Raw genomic sequence first — 9,950 nt, 5'->3', positions numbered from 1 at the left:
CCCCCCCCCACTGGGAGGATTTCTCCTGTATATATAGTCCTGGAGTCCTTGCTATATTCTTTAGCCGATGGGCCTCCCTACCACGACCGTGTTCGTCGTTACTTGAGTATTGTTTTGTGACTTATAATGTGCATTGTAGGTACTCGTGTTGGAGCAAGTCGTGATGTTTCTTACTATCCCGCCACCTAGTCGGGATCCCAGTTGGATCGACCACCGTGGTCAGATTTTGACCAATACAGTTTGTATGCCATGAATTCAATTTCTTAATTACCCTAGATTGCATCTACTGTTCCCTATTGTCCAAATTAAATTAAAAGTCTGTAATTAATTACTTGATCATCTGAAAAATAAAAACTTCTGCCTGACAAAGGTTTCTTAAATTTGTTACTATATATGAATATTTATTTAAACAAGATCAAGGTGAAGATGTCCAACTCTCCCACCAGTTGATGCCTGGCATCTTGCACTGCCAATTGATCAGGTTTTGTCTATAATTTGGTGTCCAACGCCTATGCAAGTAATGTGTGAGATCCAAAAGTAAAGGGAAACGCTAACCCTCATTTAATTACTTCCTCTATTGTATTCCTCACCGGCCAGCATCTATTCATGTAATATATATAATCCAGAATCTAAAGTCTATAAGTTCAGCCTTTGAGTTTCTTACAATTCAACTCATTGTATTTTTAAAATTATGGGTTTATATCTACTATTTTTTGCAACTTTAATGAACTTTTACACATATATTTATGATGCACATTGGAAGTTATGAGTTCAGTTGAATTGCCTCTGTATATATAAGGTATTCCTTTCCACCACACTAGCTCTCCCTCACCCTACTTGTATATATACTAGTTCAAGCGGGAGAGCATCTGCTGCTTGTTGTTTCAGTCACAAAGTTTGAAACTTGTGGATCAGCTCTCCCTACTTTTATAAGAACATATTGTATAATATCAGACATAAACCTTCACTGATACTCACTATCTTGGCTTCCACAGCCCTTGTCTTACTCACATTCTTCCTTCTCTTAATCAACCCAAAATCATCCTCGTCCACAGCAGTCGCAACGACGACTCCGCATATTCACGTTCACAAAAACATCCAAATAGCACAATCCCATTGCGAAGGAACACTTCACCCAGAGCTTTGTGTTTCCACTCTCTCCTCATTCCCAAATCTCCACCGTAATCCATTGCAGAGATCATCTCTTCCAGTGGGTGAGGTCAGAGCGTCCGCCCACAACTGCAGCGACCTTCGTCGGCATTTCCCCAAACTAGAACCTATTGAAGAATGAGCACTCCAAGACTGTGTGTTGAACTCTTGGGAGAAACTATTGCCGAGCTCAGAACAGCCGTCACTGATCTTTCCCATAAGAAATCTGCTTCCAAGCACTACAATAATGACATCCAAACACTTCTCAGTGCCGCAATGTGTTAGCCCAGATACAGCTCAGGCCCAACAGTCACAGGCCCAATCTGCCAAGGGAAAGCAGAAGGCCCTTTTATAGTTTTACACTTTACATTTTATATTACATTTTATGCTTTATTACACATGTAAATATAAATAGAAAATGCTGAGTAATACATTTTGGATTTTTGGTCAATTAAAAACTTGACCGACTCATTTTTCAGTCTCCTTCTTCTCTCAACCCTTCTAGGGTTTTCTTCTACTAACTTCCGCCATGACAATCGAGCTTCGACTCTAACATGGTATCAGAGCGGGAATATAGATTCCTCTCGTCATAACCTTTCTTCTGATGGTAGCCTCATTTGAAATTGCTAAGGATCGTACCAGATCGTCGGTTTTCAGAATTCGTTCGTAGAAGTTTGGGTTTTCGCTCAAGTTTCACGGGTTTTCGACTTCTATTGAGAGAATCGTCGATAATCTTCAAAATACACGGTATTTTCTGCTGGATTTGCTCAACCTAGGGTTCATGGCTATACAAGACCTTACTTCTTCGGGTTCTTAGAAGAAGGACGGTATCTCTGCCACTCCTAATCACAAGTTCTGTTATTTTTGATGTCGATGTTGCTTGCATGTACATGATTTGAGTTTGTTTCTGACAAATTCGACATGGTACCGTAATTTCTTAGTATCAAACTTAGTTTCTGGTGAAAATGGGGTCTATAGTAGATGAAACTAATTCCTCTTCAACTTCCAACGATTTTGTTCCCTTTTCCTTGGATCCTTCACATCCGTTCTATATCCATCCCTCAGATAATCCTGGAAGTCAATTGGTATATGTTCCATTTAATGGATGTGGGTTTGTATTATGGCGTAACAGTATGCTTACTTCCCTTTCTGCAAAGAATAAACTCAGCCTACTAGATGGTAGAGTCAGTCAACCCACTCCTGAATCTCCTTATTATCCATATTGGGAAAGGTGCAATGATATGGTTAAAGCTTGGATGACCAATTCAGTATCTAGAGAAATAACTGTTAGTGTAATGTGTTTTAAAACTGCTAAGGAAGTCTGGAAAGACATAAATGAAAGGTTTGGCCAATCAAATGGGTCTAAATACATTCAAATACAAAGGGAAATCAGCTCTACTAGTCAAGGCTCCTCTGATATAGCCTCCTATTTCACAAAGATGAGAAGTTTGTGGGATGAGCTGAATTCTTCATATGTAGGACCCACTTGCTCATGTGGTGCTTTGCCTAAATTCATAGAGGACCAACAATTGTTTCAGTTCCTCAATGGTCTAAATGATTCATACACAACTGTTAAAAGTGCTATCATGTTAATGAACCCTCTCCCACCAATCAGCAAAGCTTATAGTCTTTTACAACAAGATGAGAGTCAAAGGGAAGCTCACTCTACTGCTCCTAACCTATCTGGTGATGCAACTTCCTTTTTGGTGTCTCCTAGTCCTTCTAATACAAACAGAACTTTCAGTCAAAAAGTGTACTTTGAGGCCAGGAAAGCTGCTCCAAATATCTCTTGCAAGTATTGCAAGAAGCCTGGCCACACTGTAGATAAGTGCTACAGACTTCATGGATTCCCTACTGATTTCAAGTTCACTAAAAGTAAGAGATATGCCTCCTGTGTTCAGACTGAAAGTCCATCCAACACTGCTGTTACTACTACTTCTCAGCAAGCTGAACCTTCAGCACATGGATTTACCAAGGAGCAGTATCAACACCTGCTGACTTTGTTACAACAAGTTCAAATGTAAAACACTTCCACATATGATGCCTCTAATGTGGATCAATCTGCCTTTGCACACTTTGTAGGTTTGTTTAGCAAGTATGCTGTAGATTCTGAGGCTTCTTATGTGTGTGCATCTTCCCATTTAGGTGTCAACCCTTGGATCTTAGATACAGGGGCCACAAACCATATGACCCCACATAAATATCTTCTTTTCAATGTCCAACCATTAATCAAACCGTTCCTTGTTACTCTACCTAATGGATATAAAGCTAAAGTTGTGTCAGCTGGATCTCTGTATCTTAGACATGATATAATTTTACTTCATGTTTTTCTGGTGCCCTCTTTTCATTTCAATTTGATATCAGTTCATCAACTTATATGTCAACTAGATTGTCAAGCACTCTTTACCAAATCTATTTGTTCTTTACAGGGCCCTTCTCTGAAGAGGCCACTGGAAATTGGTAAAGCTGCAGGCAGGCTATACTACCTCCATCCAGATGGTGATCTCTTTCCTGTTCCATCTGATTCTCTGAATATTTCTTCTAGTTGTTTGCCTAGTTCTATTTCTACTTCTAGTGTTTTACCTGCTTCTGCTTCAGTTGTATCTGATAAGTCAAGTCATGTTCTTACACATGCTAATGGTACTCCTGATTGTAATAAATCTCATTGCCATAATAAATTGGACTTGTTTTGGCATCACAGGTTAGGGCGCATGCCTTATCATAGAATGAAAACTATTCCTTTCTTATCTGATAAGGTGTCTTCTAAACAAAATTTCATGTGTCCTGTGTGTCCTCTAGCAAGACAATAGAGATTGCCTTTTCCTGAGAGTGTTATCCACACTTCTGCCTCTTTTCAACTAGTGCACATTGACATTTGGGGTCCATATAACACTAGAACTTACAATAGTTTCAGATATTTTTTAACCTTAGTTGATGATTACACTAGAGCTACATGGACTCATCTCCTTTCCTGCAAGAGCAATGCTCTTTCTATCCTCAAAGCTTTTACTGTTATGGTTAAAGTCCATTTTAAATCTTATGTCCAAACTTTTAGGTCTAATAATGCATTTGAACTTGGTGGAAGTTCTGAAGCCACCAAGTTCTTCTCAAGCCAAGGCATCCTCCATCAGACCACTATTCCTCACACCTCTCAACAAAATGGGGTAGTTGAATGGAAACACAAATATTTATTGGAAATCTCCAGAGCCCTTCTCTTTCAATCTAACCTTCCCCTCAAATATTGGGGTGAATGTGTTATGACTGCCACTTACCTCATTAATAAACTTCCATCTGTTGTCTTGAAGGGTCTTTCTCCTTATGAAAAACTTCACGGTCTACCTCCACCTTATGATCATTTAAGGTCCTTTGGTTGTTTGTGTTTTGCTACTTCATCTAGAGTTGGCAGAGATAAATTCCAAGCTAGAGCTATTCCCTCTATATTTTTGGGGTACCCCTTTGGCAAAAAGGGTTACAAACTTCTTAACCTTAATACCCATTCCATTTTCTTTTCCAGGGATGTGGTCTTTCATGAACATGTATTTCCCTATAAGTCTGATCCACCTTCTACTTTTCCCTCCTCTTCCATGTCTGAATTTGTAGACTTTTCCTCCTCTTCTTCATCTTCCCCTACTCCTGCTATTTTCACATCTCCAGATTCCCATATTCCTTCACCTCCTTCTCCTTCTCCTTCTCCTATATCTGATTCTTCTCCTCCACCTTTGAGAAAGTCAACCAGAACAGTCCATCAACCTTCCTATCTCAAGGATTATGTTTGTTCCTCTGTCTCTTCCTCTCATCCTCTTCCTTCCTCTTCCAAGATCTCTTCTGCTAACATACACATGCATGAGCCCCAGTTCTACCAGCAGGCTGCCTTACATCCTGCTTGGCAAGAGGCCATGCTAAAGGAATTTCAAGCTCTTGAGGCAAATCTGACCTGGGACATTGTACCTTTACCTTCCCACAAGAAGGCCATTCCTTGCAAATGGGTTTACAAAATCAAACAAAGGGCTGATGGTTCTATTGAAAGATATAAGGCCAGGTTAGTCATTAGGGGTGATACCCAAAAGGAGGGCATTGACTTTACTGAAACCTTTTCCCCTGTTGTCAAATTAACAACCATCAAATGCTTACTCACTTTGGCTGCTAAGTGGGGCTGGACTGTGTTTCAACTTGATGTGAACAATTCCTTCCTTCATGGAGATCTTCATGAGGAAGTGTATATGAAGGTTCCACCTGGTCTTGATGTATCTGCTCCTACTTCTTCTCCTCCCTTGGTCTGCAGACTCAAGAAATCCCTATATGGCCTTAGGCAAGCTTCTAGACAGTGGTTTTCAAAACTGTCTGAAGCCTTGCAATCCAAAGGCTACATTTCCAGCATGAATGATTATTCATTATTCACTAAAGTCTCCTATGACTCTCTGATTGTTTTGGCTGTCTATGTTGATGATATATTGCTGGCTGGTAATGATGTAGTTGAGATGAACTCCTTGAAGTCTTTCTTGGATGCTCAGTTTAAAATTAAAGATCTGGGGTCAATTCACTATTTTTTGGGGTTGGGAATCTCCCTTATTCCTCAAGGTTATGTGATGAGCCAGCACAAGTACACTTCTGACCTCTTAGCTGAATTTCATTGCCAACATTTCTCTCCTGTTATGACCCCCTTAGACCCTTCTGTGAAGCTTGTGTTAGACATAGGACAACCTGTTTCTGATCCTAGTTTGTATAGGAGGTTAATTGGCAAGCTCAACTTCTTGCAACACACTAGGCCTGATATTTCTTTCTCTGTTCAACATTTGAGCCAATTTCTCCAAAAGCCTCAAGTTCCCCATATGTTGGCAGCCTTTCATGTCCTCAGATATCTACTCAATGATCCAGCTCAGGGGGTGCTTCTCTCCAGCTCATCTGATTTGTCTCTAACTGCATATTCTGACTCTAATTGGGCTGCACGTGCCATTTCTCGCAAATCTATCACTGGTTATTATATTACACTTGGTGGTAGCCCCATTTCTTGGAAAAGCAAGAAGCAACCCACTATCTCCTTGTCCTCAGCTGAAGCTGAATACAGAGCTCTTCGCAAAGTTTCAGCTGAAATTTCTTGGCTGCTCAGACTCTTGAGTGATCTTGGGTTGTCCATCTCCAGCCCAGTTCCCATTTATTGTAACAACCAGGCAGCCCTCCATATTGCCAAGAACCCAGTTTTCCACGAGCATACAAAACACATTGAAATTGATCATGCACTTGTTTACAGGGTGGTCTGATTTCTTTGCATTTTATCTCCAGCTCCAACCAGTTAGCAGACATTATGACCAAAGCTCTTCATGGTCCAGTTCATCATAGTCTCCTTTGCAAGCTTGGTGTTTTCTCACCCTCAAGCTTGAGGGGGGGTGTTAGCCCAGATACAGCTCAGGCCCAAGCTCAGGCCCAACAGTCACAGGCCCAATCTGCCAAGGGAAAGCAGAAGTCCCTTTTATAGTTTTACACTTTACATTTTATGCTTTATTACACATGTAAATATAAATAGAGAATACTGAGTAATACATTTTGGATTTTTGGTCAATTAAAAACTTGACCGACTCATTTTTCAGTCTCCTTCTTCTCTCAACCCTTCTAGGGTTTTCTTCTACTAACTTCCGCCATGACTATCGAGCTTCGACTCTAACACAATGACCAATGAGGATACTTGCCTCGATGGACTCTTCTACAGTACAAAGAATAACTTAACCCGTTACGTGGAGGACAATCTGCATACCATCGCTCAGCACGTCAGCAACTCCCTCGCCATGCTCAAGAAGATTAAGAGGACATCAGTATCGTCTACTGGAAGAATGGGTTCCCGAAATGGCTGAAGAGGCGAGAGAGAGCACTTTTGCAAGCTCCAGTAAACCAGACCAAGTTCGATTTGGTGGTGGCAAAGGATGGTAGTGGTAATTTCACGACTATTAACGAGGCCTTAAGTGCAGCACCCAACTCCAGTAATACAAGATTCGTGATCTATATTTTGAATACGTTGAGGTAGACAAGAAGAAAACCATGATAATGTTTGTCGGAGATGGGATCGGGAAGACAAAGATAAAGGGTAACCGGAATCATGTCGATGGATGGACTACTTTCCGATCTGCCACTGTTGGTATGTTTTTTATATATATATATATATATATATATTAGTCGGGCACGCGCGTTGCGCACATGTACCTAATCTCAAATTTTAAAAAAATTATATAAATATTATTAAAATTTATACTTATAAAAGGATTATTTTATCTAGTGTGAACTCTATTTTTAAAAAGCAGAAAAAGCAAACAATATTTTGCTAAGGACCTCGTATAAATATAATCTTTCTTGGGCTTATCTTGTTCATTGCATGTCTTTGAATGTTTGTTAATTAAGTTTTATTCAGTAAATAACGTAGACAATATAAAGAATTTCTACCTTATTTTGTAGTTTAATCTTTTACACTCAGTGGGTAAAGTTTAAACTCTTTGGTTAATAAAGTTACGTCAAAATAAATTTGCCCTTGACCTTTGTCAAAGGAATTTGGGTGGAATTTACTGGACACCAAGTGACACATCCGGCAATTGTTTAATGGATTTTTAATATTAGATCCATTTTATACAGTAAGACTGCATGAATTCTTGTTCCCAACGTGCAACCTGTACATTAGTAAGGTTTTAATATAATTTTCACCTTTTCCAACGGAAATCATTATGTTTGTACATATCTCGATTTCCAACCATTTAAAGACAAAAATGAGCCTGCCCTCTCTTTATTTATTTTAGCTAGCGTTTGGACGTAGATTTAGTTGAAACTTGAAAAAATAATTTTTGAAGTAATTTTAAAAAATAATTTTTGAAAGTTGAAATTATGTTTGGACATGTATTTTATTTGAAAAAAATTTAAAATTTTATGAGTGGGAGAACAAGTTTCACCCAAAATCTACCCTAAATTAGATTTTGGGAATAATTTCAGAAATTTTTCAAAAATAAACCATTAATCTATGAACAAACAATGTTTTCAAAAAAGATTTAAAAAACGGTACCAAAATGTATGGCCAAACGGAGCCTTAATTTTTTGGTTGAAGGTCTGCATGTCCTCTCATGTGCATAAGAAGACGTCTTGTTTTCCTTTTTTTCTTTTTTTAATTGCTATTAATCCTGACATTAACCCTGAACACCACAAAGTTATTATTCTGTTCTGTTTCTAGGAGCCCAATAAAAGATTAATTCCTTTCAGCGCTCGAGAAAACAAAATTTTCTTTTGTTGATTTAAGCAAAATAAAATGTAGTACCAGGACATTTGGTTCCTGCATGTTCTTTCTTGAGTCAATTTTCTTTGCTTAACATTTTCCTGTACAATATAATCTCACTTCAAAAAACTTTTAAGTGAACTATCAGTTATTTTTGACATATATATACAAATAAAAAATTATTTTTGACATATATATACAATATAAGTTTCTATATATACAGTATAAGTTTTCGATGGAGGGTGTTGGGTTGACCACGTAGAAGAATCTGGATTGTTACTATATGTTCTTCCAGTTCTTTTCTTTAATATTTCGTGATTCTCTTTTAATGCAGCCGTGGTAGAAAAGGATTCTTAGCAAAAGGTATCACGTTTGAAAACTATGCGGGACCAAGCAAGCACCAAGCAGTAGCTCAGACTTATCTGTTTTCTACCAATGCAGCTTTGTTGCATATCAAGACACTCTAGCTCTACGTCCATTCCCTTCGTCAATTTTATCGTGACTGCGACGTTTATGGAACAGTCGACTTCATTTTCGGTAACGCAGCCGTAGTTCTCCAGAACTGTAACTTATACGCTCGTAAACCAGACCCGAATCAGAAGAACCTGTTCACTGCCCAAGGAAGAGAAGATCCAAACCAGAATACTGGGATTTCAATTTTGAACTGCAAAGTGGAAGCCGATGCTGATTTAATTCCAGTTCTATCATCATTCAAGAATTATCTAGGACGTCCCTGGAAAGAATATTCAACTACTGTCTTTCTTCAGTCGTACATTGGCAGCTTAATAGAGCCTGCTGGATGGTTAGAATGGAACGGTGATTTTGCATTGAAGACACTTTACTATGGGGAATACATGAACAGAGGACCAGGTTCAAATACTAGTGCCAGAGTGAAATGGCCAGTCAATTCACAGTTGGGAATTTCATTCAGGGAGGAGAATGGCTACCATCTACAGGCTTTCCTTTTTTATCTTAATTTGACTTCCTCCTAATAGTTTCTCTTACCACAATTTTGTGGATGCTAGCGAAAAGATTGTTTTCTAGTGAACTGATCAATTCCCCCTTTGAGGAGTGTGAAATCAAGTCGATAGCCTGTATTCTTGGGGAAGTTCATGTCATTTGTATTACTTATTCACAAGAATAATGATATGAAATTCTACATATTATTTCAATTTTTTTTCACAATTGTGATGAAATCTACTCAAGAGTTGGGCCCGGAGGAGCATGAAGATCAACTTGGGCCTGCTCTAAGTTAAGATGCAGTGAAAGAGCACTACTGAAAAATTGGTCTACGGGATCGGTTGCAAAACCGTTCTCACAGACTTCCAAACCGTTGCCATAGGTATATTGGAACGGTTCGAAGACCGTCACATCAACCGGCGTACCCATAGGCCTACTGGAACGGTTCTTGTAACGGTTTGCATTGCCGTGACAATAGATACGTCTATTGCAACGGTTTTTCCGTTCTCTGTTGGAACGGTTATTTGTTTCAATTGGAACGGTTTAGAACTGTTACTGTATTGTTTATGCAACGGTTTTTAACCGTTACCTTATTATT

General features: G+C 39.0%; 1 pseudogene; it reads left to right on the top strand.

Moving 5' to 3' along the window:
* LOC109218368 overlaps nucleotides 1-9,575 on the top strand; it is a 9,853-nt pseudogene extending 278 nt beyond the window's left edge.
* The last annotated feature ends 375 nt before the right edge of the window (nucleotides 9,576-9,950 follow it).

The sequence above is a fragment of the Nicotiana attenuata genome, unplaced genomic scaffold, assembly GCF_001879085.1.
Source record: "Nicotiana attenuata strain UT unplaced genomic scaffold, NIATTr2, whole genome shotgun sequence".
Taxonomy (NCBI): Eukaryota; Viridiplantae; Streptophyta; class Magnoliopsida; order Solanales; family Solanaceae; genus Nicotiana; species Nicotiana attenuata.
Note: the sequence above shows the minus strand (reverse complement) of the source record. Positions and strands in the feature narration are given on the sequence as shown.